The sequence below is a fragment of the Athalia rosae genome, chromosome 2 (assembly GCF_917208135.1).
Source record: "Athalia rosae chromosome 2, iyAthRosa1.1, whole genome shotgun sequence".
NCBI classification, from domain to species: domain Eukaryota; kingdom Metazoa; phylum Arthropoda; class Insecta; order Hymenoptera; family Athaliidae; genus Athalia; species Athalia rosae.
This window is the reverse complement of record NC_064027.1, coordinates 14947224-14972000: the sequence shown is the minus strand read 5'-3', so window position 1 is coordinate 14972000 and position 24777 is coordinate 14947224. Positions and strand designations below refer to the sequence as shown.

The 24777-nt window shown below is 43.4% G+C and overlaps 1 protein-coding gene across 14 annotated transcripts in view; it reads right to left on the bottom strand.

Moving 5' to 3' along the window:
* LOC110116932 (DBF4-type zinc finger-containing protein 2 homolog) overlaps nt 1-24777 on the bottom strand; it is a 44067-nt gene that overhangs the window by 4066 nt on the left and 15224 nt on the right. For 3 of the 14 annotated variants that reach the window (XR_007277103.1, XR_007277104.1, XR_007277097.1), the window contains 3 exons: nt 1574-1861; nt 594-674; nt 79-285 (listed from right to left, as the gene is read on the bottom strand). The exons of 2 other annotated variants lie outside the window; for them this stretch is intronic. The gene's annotated coding sequence lies outside the window, so the exon portion shown is untranslated. Of the gene's footprint in view, nt 1-78; nt 286-593; nt 675-1573; nt 1862-3421; nt 4056-12895; nt 12915-24777 lie in introns of those variants that run through there. 9 more of the 14 variants (XR_007277105.1, XR_007277098.1, XR_007277107.1 and 6 more) reach the window with 8 other exon arrangements.

The window sequence follows — 24777 nt, the reverse complement described above, 5'->3', positions numbered from 1 at the left end:
AAGAAAGAAAGAAAGAAGAGAAAAAAAAAACGGAACCGACGAGAAAAAGAGTCGAGAAAAAAGAAGTAACTTTCTCACCCCTGAATATCTTGCCACGGATTTCACTCATAAAGTTGTAACCTGCGCGGTTTTTCTAGGGTCGTCAAGTCGTAAACAAACTGGCTGCTCCAACGCGACCCACCAAAAGCCAATCGACTTCATTGATTGCTGCTAGATTTTTCTACTTTTTTGCATTCGCAAATTTTCGTGGTCTTCTTTTCCATTCATTTATTTTCTTTATGAACTCTGGAGAAAAGAGAAGAAATTTTTTTTTATTTCACTTTTGTTGAGTCAGCTCTGGTAGATGATTTGAAAATTTGTGCTAACAGGCGTTAGTTAACAGTTGATTATATACTCTGAAAACAAAACTCAATTCGAGTATCTACATTATATCTGGAGGGCATAAGAATTTGACAAACTAATAAAACTAATGGGCTGTCAAAAATATTATGGCATTAGAAATCAATTAATCATAGGCGGAAGAATAAATCAGTACTAGCTGGTCGTATAAGAGAGGGATTAACCCTGTAAGACAGCGCCCAGTGATAAATTACCTTCTTTCCCTCTTTCCTTTGAGCTTTCTTCCCTCATCCACTTTCTCCGTGGCTCCGTACAGCCACCTCTTTCTTCCTTTTCTGCGGAAACCATTTATAATATTGGATTACGCTATCAATCGAAGTCACCGGCTGCACCGAGTACACGTTGACTCCTATTCCGGGCCAGGCCGTGATTACGTAATCATAAATTTGGTTAGCCATTTCCCCGTCTCCTTTCCTCCCACTCCGCTTTCCCCCCCTCTTCCCATAGGAATACTTAATGGACAACGTTTAATGCACACGCTACGTCGCATCATCGGTATCGGCGAAAACTTGATGGAAAAAATCGTTATCGAAAAACGTCATCTCCATCTCGTCTTTATTACGCACCTAGAACGTCCTCTTCACCGCGTGTGTAATAATCGAGAGACTCGCGGTAACTCTTTACTGCTACGGGGGACTTCTTTTTCTCAAACATCGCCTAAATTTTCAGGATTTCGGGAAATTTCGACAGACTTTTAGCATATTAATCGAGAACGAGCTTTCATTTCAGCCTAATTTTAATCGAATCGACGAATATTTTTGAGCACAACGTCGTGGTCGCGTTGCCCTAACCGCTGCCAATACGAATGGGTAGAAAAGATTCGTTACGTGATAGAAAATATTTCGTTTGAAAAGATATCTACCGAGTCTCTTTGGATTGATTCGGATCCTTTTTTTTCCGAAGAATTTAATTTCGCGGTTTTTCTCAAGGAAGGACTTTTCGGTGGCGGTATATTCGAAAAAAAACGAAGGTGATTTCACGGATTTTTGAATGATATTAACCGCAGCACCGCTGTCGCGTTGCACCGTGAAAAAATACGACCTACCGCACCATGCAGGAACACCGATGGGTAATACTAGCGCGCGAGCGGTGAACGAAACGTAACGAGAAATAAAAGCGATTTCGATCGATCGAAATTCGCTGTAGTAACCCGAAATAGGCAGTAGCTACTTACCTATATACCTACGCGCAATTTGACGACAATTTCGGGTTTGGCGGTTAACTGCCATTCGCGCGGGAAATTGCGCCCGCTGACGTCACATCCGTTACCAGCTACAGCTCATCCGATTGTTCTGCAGGTGGTACAATTCGAAAGCCCCCAACCCAGCTCGCCCACCCAACTTCCCGCCCGTTGCAACAGCTCTTTGAGATAATCCTGGGCCACGTTCAGGACGAAAGGGAAGTTACTCGGGCGTTTCACATCCTTCGAGTCCTCCTCATTTTCTCGCACTCGAGTTACCCTCTGGATGTAAATTAATAATTCGATTTTACCTATTCAAGTCTGATAGACTTTCGATCAACTGTACGAGGATTGTCTAAATTCACTTTGCTTGGATATAGATAAGTTTAAATTGTGGGAAGATACCATGAGATTCCAGAAAGTTGCACGCCGCGTTATCTGAACGCGATGTTTTCTCGTAATTCGTGAAACAAAAATATCCGTACGAACATCGAAGGAAACGGATGAAAAAAGGTATCGAAAGCGATGGAACATGACATTAACTAATTGGAATAGCAAACGGCGCGCATTGAGTGAACTGTGCCCATCGCGACCGTGTCCTTGCGGCTATCTAATTAATGTAATTAATTAAAGTGAATCCTCTAAAGTTCAGAGACTCCGATAGGCGTGTATACCTATACGCTTATACCGAGCGCACGATCTCTTACACGTGAAAACGTGAACAGACGCGCGAAACGCACACTACGAATCGGGAGTTTATTCACGTACAAACTTAGCCAGTCGCGAGGACGCTTAGCCCTTTCATGTTAGACCGTCTACACCTTCAGTCTCGGCATTATGCTCGTCCGGGACATTGTTCTAGTTCTAATAACTCGAAGTGCTCGTCCTTGCCGGGTGCCGGTGCCGGGTGGAGGGCTGAGGGCGGAGGGCGGAGGGCGGAACGAGGTGGATCTGGAGGGCGAGAAGGGTGTAGGCCGCGGATAGAGAAACTTGCAGAGGCGGGGAATTTCCCGTACACCGAGAAGGTTGGAAAATTCTTTGCAAGCTCGAGTAAAGCTCGACGCTACATTAACATTTTTTTCCTTCATCTCTCTCGTTTTTTCTCTCCTTTATTTTCACCCTTCTCGGTAGGTTTTCAGCACGCTAGGCAGTTCTTTGGAAATTCAAAAATTGAGAATAACGCAGCCGTATTCAGAGGTGAGATGAAATAAGAAAATTTTCAACTCAGCTCTCGGTTTTGCGACGCTTGTAACCGATAAGCGAGATTCCGCGAGGGTATAAAAACTCTTCCATGAATAAAAAATATTACCGCGGAATTCCTAAGTCCCGAAAGCTAAACTGAACCTACGGTACACACACCGGAGTATGGGTAACGCTTCACGTATACCTCGTAGCAAACCCGTCACCGGAAAAACCGCGGAGCTACTTCGCCGAATAATATCGAAAGCTTTCCGTGTACGTAAAACTTATTTCTTCGAATTACCCTGCAATTCCTTCGGGAATCTTTCAACGGCCACGGACGAATCGAACGCCGACCTTTGTTTCGCATAAAACGAACACTTGTTACCGGCGAGAATTTGAAAAAATTAAAAAACAAATTACGTTGATTAAAAAAGCGTAATTTTCTGCAATATTTCATTTCGACCGAAATGATTTTGACAAGAGTAAAATTTAATTGGCTTCGTCACGTTGTATAATATATAATACGTATACCTGATTCACTCGGTAGGTACCAGGCACACCGTTGTCCGGCATACGTATCGTTTCATTATGCTAAAGAGAACGCTTTCCACCCTCAAACGTCAGAAAATCTGAGATAACAGGCGACAAGTACCTCCTTACCCGAGAAGTGTCTGTTTATGATTTCAAGCGAAGCTGGAGGCGGAGTTGGAAGACCGAGACCTTCGTCCTGGCGCCGTCCTTATCTCTCGAACAAGAGCGTAGCGCGTCGAATCAAATCTTCGCGTTTACCTTCTCCGGCGGTGCACGAACATCTGAATTGAATATGCGCGTCGATAAAAAGTCGAAGCGAAAAAAGAAAGCAAAAAAAGACGAAATAACGTGGGGCGGGAGAAATTTTTGTTACTCGTACGAAACGACGATAGGAATTAACCGATGGATAACGTCGAATCGACACGCATGTCGCATAAATACGAATATATATATATATATAGACAAGAATGGCAAGCGGCGGTACCGACCCGACGATCTCCCGAGGGTTATATATTTCCATTTGACAATTCTAGATGGGAACCGGAAATTGCAGAGTTTGTTTACGCAGGTGTTTCCCTGTGTGCATCCATGTGCGCGAGGTAGGTATAAGGTTACCCCCACGCTGCTACGCAACCACTACGGAAAGACATTAGCGTTTCAAAGATATAAACTGTGGTGTACTACGACTACAATAGCGATTTCACAATGGGGGTAGCGCAGATGGCTACACGCGGAGGATTTAGTTACGTTTCAACTACATCAACCTTCAACAGTCTCTCCCCCGCCCCCTCCCTGCTTCCCTCTGCCATCGCTTTAACGGTTCATTAGCATCGGACTATCTCGCGTTTTCCTCAACTGTATAATGTCTGGTAAAACTATTTCTTTTTTTTTTTTTCTCTCTATTTTTGCATTCATCCGAATCGAGGTTACGATGGAGTTAAGGGTGAAGATATCAACGGAACGATAACCTTGCATGAAGTGGTATAGTGCGAATGCGGATTCAGTTTCTATTATAAGTGAAATGTGATTGTTGCGGTTAATTGAAAAGTTTTACCACCGCCGTGCGGTATCTTCCTTTTTTTACTCACGCGCATTGGCTCTCGGAGACTCCAAACTAAAGAAGTGGAGAAGAAACGAGCGCTGCAGCGACTCCCGAAGGGACATAATTCAAGGGGCGAAACGTTTCGAAAATTTAAACACAAATCTCGCTTCGTTATTATCCATTCATATTCAGCAATGCCGAAAATAAATGTACACGATGCCAAAAAGATCAACGAATTTCTTCAAATTCTCATTTGAGCGTAGCATGCGGACATATACATTAAACTAGACGAAATTGTGTAGCTTGAGCCAAAAAAAGAAGATCAAATTTTTCGAAGTCTCAGTTGTACGATAATTCTTTGATAATAACTGACGAAAAATTGAAAAACTCGAGATCCCTTCGCAAATAGAGGCAGCTGTCTCGGGGTTTTCTTGATGAAAATTAAGATTTCAGCAGCCCCAAATTGCTACGGTACATACCAACCGCCGTGCGTGAGTAATAAATTGAAATCGATATCCCGAATCGTTCTCGGAAGTGACCAAATTCGTTGTACGGATAGCGCCAGACAGCGGTATGCCATTACACGTCCTTGGTAACTCAGTAACTCTAATGACTCCCCGGCTGCCATCGCCATATTGTATTTACAAAGCGTTTCCACCAGTACACACACACATATATTACTACGTATACACATAACTTACATCCACACAAGACAGATACTATCGTATTTCTGACGTGGACGTCGCGACGCTCCGTAACGACTACCGACACGCACACGACGCGAAAGTATACTTATCGAATTAATAATCATCCCGTGTTACAACAATGTACATTTTCCAACAACTTCGCACGGGTTCATTCACTCGTATGTTTTTGTTCATTTCATTCCTTTTTCTATTATTTGAAACAAACCATTTCGAGTTGGTCAGTTTTTACCTTCACATGGTATGTGGGGCATTCCACGCCAAACGGGCCACTCTTTCCAGAATATTTTTGGAACTTGAAACTTTTTTTAAGGCTGAGGTCTTCGTTTGTGGAAAAATTAGTTTCAGAACGTTTTTCGTATATATTTTTGCCTAACGAACGCAAAGAAGTCGATAAAATTGAACCGGGAAGAAATCCCATCGAGATATCCTTGTTCTTCACAATTTAGAACAATTACGATTGCGCGCTGATTCGGTCTATGTCAAAAGGTAGATTAATTTAGCTTGCGGTTTCGTATTCTTGAAACGCAGGTATAATAATAGTATAACATTACTATTGAAAACCCAATTCAAAAAAATTTTGATTTCTCACTCTCAAGTGGAAAAGAATCCTAGGGGTAGCGCTTGGGCTTTTTTCGATTTTTGGACAAAAAATTGAGTATTTCTAATACGGATCGTATGACTTATTTCTAATGTATTTCGACCCCAGAAACACGAATCCGTCAAAAAAAGTGGTCTGAGCATGCAGGTTTCTGAGACCCGTCAAGAAGTCGAAAAAGTTTCATCAAGTTCGATAAACATTTCTAAAAAAGTGGCCCGTTTGACGTGGAATGCCCCATGTATATAGAAGCCGCTTGTTCTTCAAACTCGCGTTCGACAACCCCATATTATAAACCCTCCGTGCCTATCCTTATCGACATTTGCCTAGTCTCACCTGAATAGGGCGGTATTTTCCTATTTCTGAAAGCGAACTATAAGCCGGGTGAAATTACAGAGTAGCCATTCGGGAACAGGTGAAGGAATAAGGGGGTGAATCAGCCGGTCTGATTATTAGGGGTCACTCGAGGGTATTTTCCGAAGCAAAGACGTACGTGCAATTACGCATCATTAACATTCTCTTTTTCTCCTTTTCTTCATTGGCGTCGGCCATTTTTCGGATTTACACGGATCGGACGGACTGATCATCCGTCTATGATGAAAAGTAAACTCAAAAGTAAGGGGAGGGGATGACCGATTCGACTGTGCGCGAAACGGTGGAAGAATTGTTTTACGATCTGTAATTATATAGATCGTTGTAAATTTAGCGGATAATATGCACGGTCAATATTACGGTGGGTACATAAAAATGAAAGTGCGTATATATTGAAAAATAAAGATAAGATATAGCGACGGAGATGCGGGGGTAATATTGCTTCTCGTTGAAAAGGTTCTGCACAGGTTTAGGTATAGAAAGAGAGGGAGTGAATTTTCTGTACCGTGAGGAAGCAATAATTCTCGAGAAATTTCCCCCCTACAGAAACCAAAACCATAAAATGAAATTTAATCAAGTGCGCGTGAAAATATATTACTCGAAATCTCAATTACGTAGAAAATGCAAATTTAATATAGCTAGGAGCGAGTTTCCGTAACGTCAAGCAAATGGGACTCGCCGTTCTCTCTTTCTCTCGCTTTTATCTTTTATTCTGTTCGCCTTTATTCTTCACGTCTACACTCGCCCCTCTGTACTATACTCCCGTATCTCGGGTGTTCTTTGTATAAAAACCGTGCTCAAATACACCCGATAACAATTACGAAGTAATTACTTTTATTTTCACAGCGGCAGTTGTACTCCGCTATAAATACAAACATGAACTGTCAAATTTCGAGAACCGAATGCTCCGTAGCGTTCGGGTTCCGGGCTACGCGGACCCCGGAGGGGCCAACCTGTCAGTTTGGTAACCGGCATTTCAAAGGACGTATACCTCGTTAAGTTGACGTAGCATTATAACACCTCTTGATAATGCTAACGTCCCGCGGTGCCGCTACGTATCCCCTACGTAATACCATAGGTAATACATTATACATAAATTTATATACCAACATGTTTCGAGCATCGGTAACGGCCTGCATCACCTACAGGGTAGTTCGAAAAAAAACAAAACGAAAAACGCGTAAACGAATCCTGCCAACTTTTTTTTTTCACTGGAAACCAGAAGAAGTCCGGTTTCATTTTATTCTTACCGCTACTTTTTTTTTCATGTTTTCGACCGCTACATTTTTGAAATACTTTTGTCAGGTATACGAGTATCTCGGTAAGGCGTAGACGTTGGTCAACATTCAAAAAAGCGAGACGAAAGCCTGATTCTCGCGGTTTTAAAATTGCTCGATTTTTTTTCTGGGTCACCCCTTAGGTGAAACCGCGTTACTCCTAGCGAACGAAGTATTAACACAACTATCAGAGGGACTATCTCGTTAGTATGCTGCGATGGTGACGGTCGCAAACGTGACGTGTCAAATTTGTGTACGTACCTATACCTCTATATGTATATTATAACAATTGTGCATCGGGAAACAAGCTAAACATAGTTTCGCCACCCGCTGCAGTTTCAATAGTTCCGAATCGGTTCAATTATTACAATTCAAACTTTTGTTACCCCATGACATAAACGCACACGATTATTATGCTGATCACACAATCGAGCGCCGAATTTCATGACCTAGCTTTGACCGCTACGAAATTCAACGTCATAATTCCACCGAAAGAGACCACGTAGATCCCATATAAACCGTAGGTACGATCAGATCAGATTTCACTGACAATGAAGGGTCACCGTTGACTCGGAGTATGGTTTGCGGAGTGTCGCAAAATAAAGCAGATGAAGTTGAGAGAAACATCAACTTTACCATCCGAAGTTGCGTCTTCGTTCGTTACGTCGAACGAGCTTGCTCGTGAAAATTAAACTCACTAGATCCCGAAGCAGATAAGATTACATTCCTCGTATTTTATAATTTTATACAGCCGCGATGCCGGATGTGGGTCGACTTCATACACAATTTATACGTTGCCTAATGCATATAATTATGCAGTATTATTCTAACGTTATAAAAACAAAATAAGAATTTTTTCGTTTTGTTTCTTCCAGAGCTTTATTCTCGTCGGCGTACACAGGAAAACGAGGTAGCTCGTAAAACTGTCTAATATTTGAATTATAATCTACAACCTGGCCCAAAGCAAACGAGCCTAAATAAGCTCGCGATGGCAGCAAATGGGTTGACGGGGTGGTCCTAAGTAGTTAAGGGCAAAAACACATCCGACGTCACATCTCGACGGGTCTCTTGTTTCTGTCGTTGACATAAATAGTGACCCACTTCCCACCCCTGCGGTAGACCACGGTACGACCAGGCGTGCGGGTCTAGAGGAGCAACGAAAGGGGGTCGAAAGGGGGAGATACGAGAGCACTCGCCTCATAGACTTTGCTTCGCTCGGTAAGAGGGTGATTCGTCATCAGTCTTTCCGACCGGCCCCTCTAGGCCCCTCTTGACTCGGCCCCCTTCGCCATTTACGACGACTTCGTGTCAGCCGAGGTTACAGGTCGGAGTTCCGAGACTCCGGATACAGATAGGGCACTGATATTTGCGATCAGATTTTTTAAACTATGAGATAATTAGCATCGTCGAAAGAAGAAAAAAAAAGGAGGAACTGTTCCTACGATAGGCTCGGAAAGAGACCTTTATGCTCTTGAAAATATGTCTGAAACATTCTATTTACTCGAAGATTACTATTTGCTGATCCCAATACCGCGCGCGGGGAAGACTTTAATTGAGTTGTGTGTTGACTGATGAGGGGGCAAACGGGCCGCAGGGGTGAGGGGTGGGAAACGAGCATTCACTAAGGTAACTATTTCAAGAGGGTTTGTGAGAAGGTGTCCTTTGAAAGCGCCTTACTAATGGCAAGATGAATCATTGGTGCATGTTGCAAAAAGCAGACACCGTGGATAAGGGAAACTCTGGAAAATCTGTCTCCTTTCTTCACACGTAGTCTATCTATTCCGGATTAATCTCCGCGCACTCTGATTTGTCGCTCAAATTGTCTGCGAAAGCCGCAAACTGTTTCGATCCAACAAAGAGCCAATGCACTAGCGGGATGAATCCAGTGTGGATTGCATACGAAGATTATAGTGTGAATTCTAGGTTCAATATATCTATGATTCTAGCATTCTGAAGTGAGGATATAAAGTGTTCAAAAATAGCTCGCACAGTTCAATATATCTGTGATTCTAGCATTCTGAAGTAAGGATATGAAGTGTTAAAAAATAGCTCGCACAGTTCAATATATCTGTGATTCTAGCATTCTGAAGTGAGGATATGAGGTGTTAAAAAATAGCTCGCACAGTTCAATATATCTGTGATTCTAGCATTCTGAAGTGAGGATATGAGGTGTTAAAAAATAGCTCGCACAGTTCAATATATCTGTGATTCTAGCATTCTGAAGTGAGGATATAAAGTGTTGAAAAAATAGCTCGCACAGTTCAATATATCTGTGATTCTAGCATTCTGAAGTGAGGATATAAAGTGTTCAAAAATAGCTCGCACAGTTCAATATATCTGTGATTCTAGCATTCTGAAGTAAGGATATGAAGTGTTCAAAAATAGCTCGCACAGTTCAATATATCTGTGATTCTAGCATTCTGAAGTGAGGATATGAGGTGTTAAATAATAGCTCGCACAGTTCAATATATCTGTGATTCTAGCATTCTGAAGTGAGGATATGAGGTGTTAAAAAATAGCTCGCACAGTTCAATATATCTGTGATTCTAGCATTCTGAAGTGAGGATATGAGGTGTTAAAAAATAGCTCGCACAATTCCGCTGCACTACTGCGAGATTATATGAGGCTTATTCACTTTAACTAAGAAATCCAGTTATCAAAGTCGTTACTCGGTGAAGTTTTATTATGATCGATAACTCTTCAAAGAGTTCTGCGGGTGGGTTCGCTACTTTTATTACATTGAAGAGTGAAATGTTCCGACGGGTCTTCCGAGGTCGTTCGATGCTGCGCATGATGCTACGGATGTCGGATATCCCTCATATTCTTCTTCTTCTTCTTCTTCTTCTTCTCACGCTGACCCGGCAAAGGTCGTTCATCTTCCTGTAGTAGTTTACTAGTTCGAGGAACTTTCGGGCGTAAAAGTTATCTATTCCTCTCGCATCGTCTCGCGAAAAGGTATGAACGCGCGACGCAAAATCCCCGCGAGTCTCAATTTTTTAAACGAATGAAAAGAAATATCAGCCGGACACCAACCAAACAACTCGAAACTTTGTACCAAGAGCAGCCCTCAAGTTTATCGTTCAAAATTGCGTCAACGAGCTCAGAAATATAGTTGAAAAGAATCGGAATTTTTTCAACCGCATTCGCGGTTAATTAAACGTAGGTCGCGAATGTTAATTTCTCTGTTTTTAACCTCTGGGTCTGACGAAGATTGAAAATGGAGCCCTTTGACCCGGGAAAGAAGAAACCGTATTCAGGACGTGGAAGGGTCTCCGTAACCCGGAAACGGGAACCTCTCTAGGAATTTGGTGGGTAATAGCTGGCAACAAGAGGCGCTGCAGGCACCTTGAGCCGAGGTATAGCCGCACAAACAATTCTCTCGTTCTCCCGTATCGCTCCCAGCAGTCCCCAGGGAACTGGTTAGAGACAAAGGCGGAAATAAATCCCGACCCACAATGCGCCTTGCCTGCTTCGTTTGCCCGTGCGGCACTTACAACAATACACGTTATAGCGTAGGGGCAGCGGTGCGATCTCGGAAATTCACTATCACCGCGAGCAACAACAAAGCTTCGAAAAGCGAGCGCGAGTGGTCGAGATTATCTAATCAGAAGCTCGCCTTTTCCCTAACCCCGATTATCGAATCTCGCGAGCTGCTCCTAAGAATTAGGAAGCAAAAAAAAAAGGAACGACCCTAACTCTGTAGTTTCGGCAAAAATACATTTCCACCGTACAACCCAAACCTCCTCTATACACAGTGGCCAATGACAAAACGCGATATCGAAGCAGATTTTTCACCCCGTTTTGTTGCACGTTTACCAACTTACGCCCGGCAGTTAATTAGCGAGGGCGTCGGAGCATAGAAGAGGCGGAAGAGTGGCGGTTGATTGATACACCCGGTCATTCGGGTCATTCGGGTCACACGAATGGCTAGGGGTCCGCCAATTATTTAGGACGTCAGCAGAACCTCGCTCGTTAAATCACTGGATAAACTTTGCGTCGTTGTTGTCTGACCTCACCCGCGCGACAAACTGCACCCCTGCAACTGCAGCGGCTGGTGCAACCGACGACGCAATCCTGGCTAAATACTTCCCGTTCCCAATTGCGAGCACCGAGAATTATTACAATTCCTTCTAGATTCGAGAAAACCGAATTACAATTCAGCCCAGAATACCATTCGTCGAGTCGGTCGTATGAATTTCCGTGCACGGACGCTTGTTCACGGCAAACCGGGCAGTACGCGACAAACCGTAAGTTGAAAATGTTAATTCGTAGGACGAGACAAAAATTACTTTGACGGGAATTCAACGCCGGAGGAATGACGTCCTGCCCAACCGCTCGTCGCGTCGCGTTTCTGATCTGCGGGCGTCGCGTTAATGGCTAGATTTTTTGCGAACTTCACTTTTCCTCAAATTACTCGCCTATGTCCAACGACGCCTCAGACCTGTCTGGTCCATATTTGTACTCATGGATCACGTAAAACCACCGGTCCGATCCGAACGAAGCGATATAATCGTGGCGTTGAATCGACTTTTTGCAATTCAGCAACAAAAAAAAAAAAAAGGTCCGATTCAGTGAAATGAGTTATTCGGAAATTGGTAGAAATCGAAACACAGGTACTCGTGGTGAATTGTGGTCGACTCGCACCTGCAGCCGGCGGTACACCCGAACGCGACGCGTTGTGTATAACTAGTAGTGAAGAAAGTGGAACAATAAGAGGTAAATGAATTTGAAAACGAGAAGATGTGAATCGTTGTAAAGTCGGCGAGGAGTTTAATTCAATTAATTAGCAAGTTTAACCGGGTTGCTGGGTGGGTCGGTTGAACATGTATATATGTATATCCGGCAAGCGGTAGGCAGGTTGGCGAACGTCGAGACGGGAGGGGGGAGGGGGGGGTGGGGCGCCACGACGCTGGTGAATTTCGCACGTGGCGGTGAATATACGGTTGCATTACGCATTCACCGGAGTCGGAGGGCCAGTGAATAAACTATAAATCCCGGCATAAGTGGCTACATCTCATAATTCAGTGCACTTCTACGCGTCAGGTTCTAAATATATTGATATGCCAGGAAACGACCATAAATCCCGAAGGCCTACGCGAACGGGAACCCGCGTTATATACACACGGAATTCACCGATGTGTGGGTGGCGTCGTTAAGCGTAGTCTGTCCGCCGTAGAAAATACTAACGTATCAATTGATAAATATGACACTTGAGATAATAACAACCTGCTACTCAATCTTCCCTAATCCAGAGGACATAACTTTAACCCGGTTTAAATTATTTTCAAACATTTTTATCCATTCATTTCATTCGGAATGTCAAATTTATAGATTTTACGGTCGACGGCCAACAACTTCACTCTCTGAATTTTCTGGGAGTTTCTTCTTATTCTTTTTTTACTTTAATACGTGGTATCGTCGGATGCGATCGATAACACGTACGCGCCATAATACCCCTGCACTCGTAAGTCCATCAACGGATATACCACAATCGCGTGTGATGCTCGGGTTGTCGTCGAGGTAACATTAATGGCGTACACACATATTCACGTGCCGGTTAAAATTCGCTTTGACAAACGTTACGTCTACTTATACGGTGGCGTACAATACCTTATACCAGTCATGCACGTAGCGTATCGGAAGTAGAAATAGCCACGGATACCGTGTGAGCACACGTCGATAAAAGTGCCTACGTACGACGGTTGTAATCAGATTGAAAAAGAGTTAGTTCGAAACCCTCGGAATCGATTGTCCAACGATAAATTTTTAATGCTCGACCCAATTGCCCGGCTGTATATATCCTCGGTACCGAGCTATATGCCTTTGCTGTATGTATACCATCTGAATATTGGCTCAGCTCAAGACGAAACAAATTAGTTTCTAACAATAACTCCGCACCGACGAATCGATAAAACTAAATCAATCAGTTTCCCTTGTCAGTCAAAATCGACAAACGCGTACCAGGTGTACGACCGCGAGAAAAAGTGGGAAAACAAACCGGACGGACCAAGGGGACAATTGACGTATTAAAAATGAGCGTTTCTCTCTATACTTCCATTTGTTTTCTTGTTTCTTTTTCCGTTTTTCTTCTTATTAATATTTTCCCTGTTTTCACGCACGGTGCAACGGGGGTTCGCCCGGGGCAAGATCAGCGATGAAATGGACGGGAGAGCTCAGGGGTCAAGGGAAAGGGTGTGTAGAAGGGAAAGCTGACGGAGAGATATGGCCGCGAGCAATCATAACACCGGCTGCCATTTGGATTATTTATTTTAAAAACATTCAACTGCGGATTTCCATAATTAGTCGAGTATTTTCATTTTGTGTTATCCTTCTGTCTACGTAATCGGTTTAACCTCTGCATCTATGGACTCTACAGGGAATTATTTAATTGAGCGCGGTTTACATTTCCTATATAACCTACCCTACCCCACCTCCGCCGACCTTTGAAATTCGTCGAAGTATAATAAAGCTGCGTTTTCACTGCAAACCGAATTCACATTATTCGTTGGATATTGCGAATCGTCGATGGAGCAGTTTGTTTTTCAAGAATTTTCACGACACATACGACTTTGTTATATCTCCCCGTCGTTTTGACGCGTTCGCGGGCGCGTTACGGTCGATGAAAAAAGCGACGCCCGGTATGCCACCTGGGCAAACTTCTCCGGATTTTCCTCCTCATCCCCGAACCTGCAGCACCCTTTGCCGAGGGACCTGGGCAGGGTTCGATTAGGCGAGCTTATAGACACGCCATTACCCGTAGGACCACCCGTTAATCCAATGTAAACGATTTAATTGGAAAACTTTGTACAAACGTGTGTCGAACGGAGGGATATAAATATACTATACACCGAGCCGTACTGTTCTATATACAAAGTATCGGATGCGGAGATGAAGAGATGAGGCAACACGACACTCGGTAATCCCGTACAAGGTGTCTCAAGCACGAATGTGGGACCGCCCCGTATGCCAATCTGTTCGTATAAGCATAGGCGAGTGTGTACACCGGATTCAACTTTCACCCATCATTCGAATCGCCAAGGAGGAATGCACGCCCGCGATTCCATAAAATATGAAGAAACGCCCCCTGCCGAAATGAGAAAATTACGGTACGCGTTGGATGAGGGGATCGTTCGCCTTCCCGGTTGAGTTTTACAGAGCTTGAAAATTCGCCCAAAAAACAAGGGTTCATATTCTGACCTAGATGGCCATCTTCATCAGGGCGAGTAAACAGTTGAGAACCCCTGTGGATGAAGCGCTTCAGCAAAATGAAACGTAAATATTGGGCGAGGTAGTCAAGAAACGCGAACTTAAAACTGCGGGGTGTATTAATAAAGATGAGGAAGATCTCCTACGCTGATGGTATCTTCAAGATTTTGTTGTTTGCAATTGCGATTCCATTATCTAAGTTCAACTAACACCGTCGTACCATTCTTACGCCCGGTGAACTCCACGCGCTCTAATTATGATAAAGTGTTCTCCTCCGAAACGGTGCCGATGCAACTGCAACTTCGATAAGTATAATCTACCGTCATTATTCTCAAGACGAACCGTCTGCAATTTAGCTTCAGAGATCCTACCAATCGAAATACTCCCGTTATTTCGTATATTCGGTCCAAGTCTGACGGAACTCGTAAACGCGGTTAATGGAAAAATGAAAAATAATAAGGGGATGCAAAGTAGCGCGTGTAACGTGGTTGGAAAAGTCAGTAGTTCTCCGAGTGTAAATCCGAACTAAATTCGTCTGACCGTTCACAGGGAACCCGGCGGCAGCTATAACGTAATATCCGAGAAAGTCGTATTACCACAAGTTTGCTACAAGCGATGGATATAAACAGCGCTATCGCGCACTTATCGCCGATAAAGTCCGCCTATTGCGCGCCCCAAGAAATATAAGCTGCAACGCACTTTGCATAATGCCCCACTACATATGCTGACCAGAAGACTGAATCTAGCCCGCCGCTCGGATTTACGATCAACGACATCGAGTCAACTTCGAAAATAACCCAACGTTCAATTTTCGCGCACGTTCACTTTTTTTTGCTAGATACGAACCGTACGGAACGAAGTACCGCGGTTAACGTGAAATCATTTATCGTCACATCGATCGATTAAACGTCGCGATATCGAATTAGCGATATCTTCGCTTAATATCAAATTACAAACATCGGCTATAAAATCTTTACTTCGCGATCGGAAGACTGGCATTTAAATGACAACGGGTGAATCGCCGAACATTCCGGAAGTCGGATAAAGGATAGGGGTTCCCGGCTACCTTCGATAAAGTCAAAATCGATATGCCAACAAAACTCTCCGGCTATTATGCTTCTGCACGTTTACATTTAGATGGGAATATTAGCGAGTGCGATTTAATTTCAATTTACAAGTTCGATTGAACGCGATCAATGCAATCGAACGAACATACATATATACCCCCCCCCCCCCCCCCAGCCATGAATTCGAATCGGTATCATTTGCAAGAGAATGCAAGCAAACGTTGGGTCACTTACCGGTGATCATTGCCCGGTGCTTTCCCGGCGTCCCCGCAACGGACCAAGCGACAAATTTTCACGTCAGTAGAGCCACTGTTGTGTAACTTTGGTCAAAGAAATACCAAACGAGACTCTTCTTTATTCCGATTTTATTACATCGAATGCAACCAGAAACAATTCTGAACTCAAGACTCGCAATTTTCATCCAAATGTATGGAGATTTTCTTCCGAATTTTGATACCGATTGTTTCGCGGGCGAACAAGCGAAAAAAAAATCGATCACAAGAACCGGATGAAGGAATAAGAAAGTAAATCTCAGAGTCGAGTAAGAGAAGAAGGATTTCGTTCATTTCTCTTCATTCGAAATTCATTCGGTGATTATTTCGAGTGGTAAAACGGCAGCTCGTTCGGAATACGACTTGAAGTACGTTAAATTTGGACACGGAACTCAGGTGGATCTTTAGATACCCTAACAATAATAAGCGAGACGCATATGTGCACAAAAGCTCCTCAAATATTTGTCGGAGTTTGGTGAGATACTCGAGACATCTTCTCACGCGCCTTCGCCGAGGAAATACTCGAGTACCACCCCGTGGAGCGACACAACGAGGGCGAAGAAGAGCTGCCGCGAGGACTGTACGGGAAGAGGAGGAGGGTGGGTGCCGGTGGTTGCGGAAGACACTTTCCCCCCGCACCGCCGTTTCAACTCTATTTTTCATCAAAAATTCCGATCTTCAACTACACGTGTACGCGCCGTAAACACTCGAGGCCGAAATTCGGTGTGGATTGTTCCATTGAAAAGTGTATTCGTGAAATTATCGCGATCCAAAGGAGGGCCCAATGAACGACAGAGTCCTTCGTTATTCGCAACTCGTCGCGATCCCGACTCACCCCCGATACTCCTCGAATGTGATTCTTTTTTTCACTCGTCGATCCAACAATTCATCGATATAACACCTGAAGGAAATATTTTTTTTTTGTTGTTACATCCAGCGGGTGATCGGTGGAAAGAGAATGAAAGGAAGAACGTATACATATAACACAATAGTCTTGAAGTAGCGGGGAATAAAAGCACCCTTTGTTATCAATCTCGAATCGAGGTACGGCTCCTTCGATCCTCGAAAGCCGCCGGGTATGAAAGGTTCGTACTCGTACGTACGAAGTAGTATGAACCGAACGAACGGGAAGTTCGAAAAACATCGCACACATGCAAGTGCAGTACGCATTCCACGCTAAGCGGCTTAGAATATACAACACCCCATTCTCGGAGCATATTTAATCTCCCCCAGGACCACAGCCACCGCCACCCCATTAACTCCCACCCCTTTCGGCCTTCAGCCTAATGAAGTTGGAGCTGTAAGCGGATTATTGTCGACCAAAACGCATAGCCCACCGGTGGCTAGCAGATCAGAATATTGGACCGACGCAGAGCCCCCGACATTGGTCAATTATAACAAACTTACAAATTTCGGATGTCGAATCAAAGCGAATTTGTATAATTCGCGGATCTCTCAGATCTCGGATGATCGCTATTGCGACGGTCGCGGGAAATCGGCTTCCCAAAAAATTTTTTCCGCCAACGCGCAACGTACGGTCTTTGAAAATAGCGCGGGATTACAGACGGTAGATATATTATACGTTACATCCAGACAGACGGGAATATGCCCGATGGCGAAATGGACCGCGTAGCGCAGCGACCCAAATCGAGTCAATTTCGTTGCGCTACGGAGCGAAGATAAGCCTGTACCGATACACAAGAAACCCCGATGATTTCGCGAACGTTATATTCCAACAGCTCGTTACAATCTGCAACGTTACAACTTGTGAGCCCATCATCCTTTTCCCTATTCTCCTATTCACTCGCTCACATTTATAATATCGCATTAAACACGCATCCATATTTCGTCTACGTTCTTCCCTTTGTTTTTTTTTTTTTTTTTACTCTTCCCTCGTCGATTGAGCGAACTATTTCAAGTGTCGAAATGGAATTTCTAAAGTTCTAGCGATGCGCCTATAGACCGTGGAGTAAATTTGCTCGCGATGCGCGATGACTAACTTTTTATAATTATATATCGAGGTAAAGTACGCTTCGGGTTTTGAGCGAACCTCCATGGTTTTCAGGTGGGTATTCATCGAATTGATCCAAGTGAACTCTCTCGTCTAGTTGTATGAGCTCGTAATTCAAGTCGTACATTTTTTTTTTTTTAAACCTACGGCTACGCCATTATGTATGTATATGTATACGATGTTTTATATACGTCGCGTACGAACGTTCTGTATCGATGGAACGGTAGGAATGGAGGTGTGATTTCCATCCGTCTTCGCCCCACTCAAAACCACTTCTCCGAGCAATTTCCCGCTGCGGTATTCCATGTAATTATCGTGAATTGCAATTACTAGCCAAATCTATTACAAGTTTACAACACGATGGAACAATCGACGGCACGGTGGGTTGATCCGAATCGCTCGAAACGTTATACGGCTACGTCGTTTATTGTTACAGTTTTTGGTTTCTCCGTTGAATCCGCGATACATTTTCCGAACTTGCGAATAACTCCGACCGCACGAAGCTCTTCATCATATCTCCCCGACAGCGGTGGGGACATTTTATTTCAATTTTCTCAAACCGCACAGATATCGAAATCCCCTTGGTAAATCGCGTTGCGTTGTGCCCCCCGATGTCCCGAACCAGCGGCTGCAAGCGAGCGATTTTTATAACGCGATATTCAATATTCTCCTCTTTCGCGTTACGTACCGCTGCTTACGTATCTTGTATTTCTCGCCGATTCTGCGCCACCCCTTCGGAGAAGAATATTATCCCCATTTTTTTCGGGCTCGACGATTCTTCGGATCACGGATAACGCGTTCCACCTAATCGTTCATCAACAAATGCCATTGCGAACCCCGTGTAATAAATAATCCGTTTTGCGTGATAAAATTTTTTTCCCCAACTACTTTACCATCCGTCGAGTACGTAGCGAATTGTTTTACCGACAGATATAAGGTGGAAAAAAAAATGTAGGACGTACGTACGTACGTACATCCATCCTTAGCTGGGGCGGAGAAACGAAATGTTGAAAAACGAGAAAAAAAAAAAAAAAAAAGTATCCACAAAAGCGTGTATCTCGCTTTGTTCGCCGTGCGGTGCTTGCAGCACGAACGGACAGACGAACAGGACCGACCCCTGTAATTCGATTGCTCGACGCTCTCTCCTTCGGGCTTTTCTTTTTTTCGTATCTTATCTTGCACCGCGTCTCGTCATCCCGCCGCTTACCAATTCTCTTTGTCAACGAATCCATTACTACTTCAAAGTTAACGTTGGCTTCGAGCTACATACGTATGTGGTACGTACGTACGTACATATGTATTCACGTACGTCTTTCCGTGGATATCAACTTAACGCGCGTCGGTATCTAGACCGTGAACGGGAAAATATTTTGTTCATTAGCTTTTTTTGATTCTTCTTCCGAATAGCAAAAGGTTTCGAACGGTTGGTTCGTCTCCGTTTTATTTTTGCAGATTTTTTCGTTTACCGCACATCTGATTGGGGGGGAGAGAAAAAAGAATGTCTTCGCGTAAAATTTTGACTTTGACGTATCTCCCCGACCATATATAGGAATATTATGTACAGACGTGTATTCGGTTTACCATGTAATATGGAGAATTTTCCGTCAAACGATATTCGGCGGAAGTTGTGACGAGGATTTAATATCCGCCAGAAGATCGTCGAGATATGTACTTGCGGGTCTATATCATTTCTATATGCACTCATATATTATGTATATAGGCGATATAACAACGTAAAGAAACTAGAAATACGGACTACCGCTAGTACCTATGATCTTCTCCCTATTTAATGTTTGGACTGCAAAAGTTTTCCAATTTTTCTTTTTTCTTTCCATCTTCAATACCTACAAAAGTTTTGATGGCGGTGAGAAAATATGGAAAGAGTTATCTAGACGCAAGCGGTTTTCGTGTCCTCGCTCCTCTCAAACTATATTATGTACATATGTATATTTAAAATGGGGGTAGTCGCACTCGACCGGGACAAATTACCGTTCGTAGGTCAACGATTTCAGCATCCGCATCAGCAGTCCGGTTTTGAACCCCCGTCACATCGCGGTCAACGGTCTATAGGTGTAGTTCCGTCTACCGCCTGTCTCTTTAATGAGTGTATATCGTTAATCTTGGCAGATTCCGGCTATCGAAATCATCGAGTTGAAGAGCCCATCGTCCAACATATTCGATTTATTTTAGATTTGTAGTAAAAAAAAAAAAACAAATTGAAAAACAAAAATTACATGAAAAACCCGTCGCAAAACTTTTCTACGATTTTTAACCACTCGCCGGAAACAGTGGGAGTTTTTTTTTTTTGAGTCCTCAGTTTTTTGAAAAAAAATTATTTTCACGTCACCAATTACTAGAATCTAACGAAAAAAAAAAACTAGAAATTCTTGAAAACTAGCGCATCGTCAGCCACAGGGAGAGAGACCAGTGGTTATAATGAACGTCCGTCATACTCGGTGGGATTAATTAAACTGTCGTCCGAAAACAAAGCGATGACGCTGTGAATCAAATCGTTCGACTAATTCGATACGTTTCGAATATGTTTTCTAGAACCACCTGCGGCGCTGCATTGAAAACGAAATTGCAGTAGCGAGATTCTAATCGGAAGAAGAATTCGTACGCGGTAAAAATTGGTCTCGCAAAAGATTTTTGAGTTTCTCATTCGAAAATCTTTTCCGTTCGTTTGTCGCGGGGGGGAGCGGTTGAGGGGCGAAGTAAATGTTGATAAAGCGTCGACGTCGGATGAAGATATTCCAATTTCGCGATCGAACAAAAGGCAGGCAAGGCAGCCGAAGTACTCACGGTAAACGAGAAACCGAAACGGCTCGTCAGCCTTTGTATGCGAAGACATTGTGAGAAGAAACTTGATAGTCAAATTACCGAGAATGATTTAATTAATGTTGTGCAAATATTGCGCTCGGTTCGTCTCGAAGGGTCGATACCACCCCGCGCCGTATGTACATATCTATATACGTATTATATAAAGTTTGGGTTACATAGCCTTCTGGCCCGCAACCTTTTACCCGGCTCCGGCCCCTCGACTACACCCCCGACGGTCTTGCCCATTCCTTCCCCTGGAATCCTGCAAAAATATCGCTTGGAAATTCCGCCCAATAATTGAGCCGATGAGACGAGGCCTCGATGTGTTTCTCGTAAACATTATTAATGGGGAGAAAATCAAATTAATAGCGTGCAGTCCCCCGCGTCTCGTGTAATTGACTTAAAAATCGATCGAAGCGAATAATATACCGGCATATTTTCCACGCATCGGCAGGTGTCGGGGCGAACGATATTTTTTAGGAAACAGCAAAATGGCCGCCCTCGCTTGCGGGATAGGTATTTTTGTCTAACCGTGCGCGAGCTATAATCTTTCATGAAAATGGGAATGTTTCACTCGAGGGCGAAATCACTTTCGCGATATCTCGTTGTACGTCGTACAACGCGAGCTTCAACGGGGACAATTTTTATTTTCAAGATATTAGGTATGCAATGTGAAGTAATACTGTTTATGCCCGTGATGCATTACTGCATTCTGGTAGGAGAGCCCGTGCATGTGTAGAAGATGACGCGGCATACGCCAGTCTCCTTGTATATTATATTCCGTTATACCGGCGATGGCGTATTTTTCCAACGTCGTGATGGGGCGTTGTTTAGTTTTATTTTATTACATTTTATTTCATTTCATTTTATTTTTCCATTCTTTTCTTCTTCTCAATTTCTTTTATCCATTTTTCTTTTTATATGCGCTTTTCATTCCACCTCGCTCATATCCCGCCCCTCCGAGATCGATAAAGATAAGGAGACAGTCGTGCGTGCAAAGCGCATTTACCGCAACTGACTGCAATAATAGGAGAAAAGAAAAAAAAAATTTCCCCCGCCAACTCCATGAAGTATATTAAATTCTTCGCGATACATCTTTCGAATAATATGTTATGCAGATTGCCGTTGCAATTTTATTGGAAATTCCGCTCAATTCGAAATTCAGAAGTAATAAAATACACCGTACGTACAACTGCAGCGTATCCTACGCCTACAGCTAAATCAAAACAGATCGAATATCCCTCACCGGGATCGATAGTCTCGCCTGGTTCATAGACTTGGTTTATTAATTAGTGGTGACCCGATTTCCGCCGTAGTTGCATGCCAGCCAGCTACCTCAATTTAATGTCGTAAGAATGGCGAAACCACGTTGTAAATTACCGATAGATAATTGCTCTGGCATTTATGTTTACGTGATGAACCAACGATTAGTCGATTCCAAGGACTGAGAATCATCAATTTGCGGAGTTGAAAACTGTCGGGTCAACTTTAAGAACCACATTTTTCCACCCGCCGTTCCTACCCCCGAATCGAATCTACGATTATCCTGCGAAGAAGAAACTTTAACAGATTGACGATCGCGGCACCTGACTTTCAATTATTCTTCTCCTCATCTGACAGCAGCAATTAGAATCGCATAAAATAACCGTCCAACGTTTAATTTCTCCTACTTCAACTACACATGGATGACGGTTACAAAGAAGTGCGGTCAACGGGGAAACTTCCGTTGCCATGGAAAAGAGTCGAGTTGCCCAAATTCGCAGTCGTCCCCGAACGAAAATCCTCCACGGCTTCTATAATCGCCGAGGTGAATCGACCGCACCCTGATATCATAGTAACAGAATAGAAATTCATGATCTTCACCAGTAGAAAGAGGAAAACAAAACTTTATTTTTTATCAGAACGAAGAAGGGTCTCCACCGACGCCTCCACCCTCCCCGATGCACGGCCCTTTCAAATACCCTCCGTTACTAGGTGACAATAACTTCTGGCCGAAGACGGTCTCCGTTAACGCGATCGTCACCAAACTTTCCGAAAACACAAGAACCGACGTTGTGGAAGAACAAGCGAAGAAGACCCGTCAAGATAACGTGCAATCCGAACACAAACCGGTGGGGGATATTATAAGTAGCAGAAATATTTTCAAATTTCTATCTCCATCGACGATCTATAGCACAGCGCATTTTTATTTCAACACAGGTGAAAGCGCCGCGGACACCGCAAAATTTCATGAACGAGATAAAGCCGGCTCCTGGCAGGACGAAAATGTATCTTCGGCCACGGCAGACTCATCGCGCCGATTCCTCGAAGCTCGACCTACGCAGCTCTTCGATACGAAGAAACTCGTCGGAATCCAAAATTCAAACTCCTAACGGACTTCAGACCTCCCACGAACGTTATGCCGAAACTCCAGTCTTCGAAAGATCGGAACAATCGAAAGAGTCCGCGGCTACGAAGCCGGGAAAAAGTTTACTCGACGCAACGTCGTATGACGATTTTCAAATAATTTTGAGACACGCGCTTTCCCACGACCCGGTGATCGCCAGACACGACTCGACATCCCGAATTCGGCGCCGTTTCACGTTCGGCTAAACACGAAAAAGCTCGGTAATTTTTTAATCCTTCGGAGCGACGAAAAAATACCCCGTAAACGGGTCAAATCTGTCCGTTTGTCTGGTCGAAATTTCGGCGTGTGCAATAAATGCGAATTCTTGATTAAATCGATGAACTGCGGACGCTGGTACCGGGAATAAGATAAAAGCCGCTCAGTAGGTCGTCATGGGACTTGCGAGCTATACATGATCACATCTACATTTGAATTTACTCAAGTTGAAGTGCAATTAACAGCACTTCTCGCGGCCTTTCATATTCATATAGAATGGAAATGTGCGAGCTATCCAGCGCTTAATGCAATCAATGGTATGAATTCAGCTATAGAAACGCGGCCCAGAGGCGCGAAGCGAAGACGTTAGTATGATGAGTACATAATATTATACAAAAGGTGCCAGACTTCACAGGTGATTTGAATCGCTCCCATAAAATCAAATGAAAGTCAAAAATGTTTCAAAAGGACCATGATTGCTCTCTACTAAAAGTATATACATATGTATATTCTTGCGAACTCGCTTACCCCAATCACACGTGCAGATTAAAAAAAAAAAGACCTACGATAAATAAGTTCGTTTTTTTTTCTTTTTTTTTCTTCGCACAGATTATTCACCGAAAAAATATGACAACGCGGTATGTTCGGGAAATATTTTTCTTCGATGCGAGTAATAAATTTTCGTATATTTCGCGTTAACGACGACAAAATTTTTTTTTCGAATAACAAGGACCTATACTGATTGATAAGCTTACCGGTGATTAAGGTAGGGAAAAAACTTAATTCACCTCGCGAACCGGATATAGGGACGTTCGTGTGAAAAATATTAGAAAAAAAAATAGAGAAGGAAAAACATCAAACAAAAAAGAAAAGCAATGAAGAGAAATAAAAGAAAATGAAAATCCAAGCAATTAAGTCGTGCAGGTCGTAGATTGAATAATAAACTCGGTGTAATAATTTTACATTAGCGAACGAAAATGGTTCCGCAGGTTAGATATATTTTATAGTAGCACCGCACTAGCGATACAGCGAGAAAGAGGGTAAAAGCGCCGCTCTCCGTATTACCCGTAACTGCACAGCACCGTGTATACTGCTGGATGGATAATTTGTTACACTTTTCGCAATAATGCAAGGCTTATCCGATAACCTATCTGCAGTCTTATAAAACCCCGGGGTTGGCTGCATTTCATTCGAAACTGTGGGTATAATTCTTCGCGAAGATTCAGGCGTTGAGAATTTTTTACGGCCTAGGTACGACTTTTCTTTCACTAGTAAAAAAAAAGACGCTGCCCAAGATGATCCGAATCTTTAGAAAATGTGCACAGAGATGAAAATTCAACTTTTAGCTTTTTCACCTTATTCCTGGTTCGAGAACGAAAAGTAATGTGGAATTCCTCAGTTTAACACATCCGATCTCGGGAGAGAAAAAACCAAGTCACTGGATCTTTCACCTGCATTGTAGTGAGTGCAGTTTCCAGGCCACTGTGCGTGGTACCTACCTACCCACCTTTCTT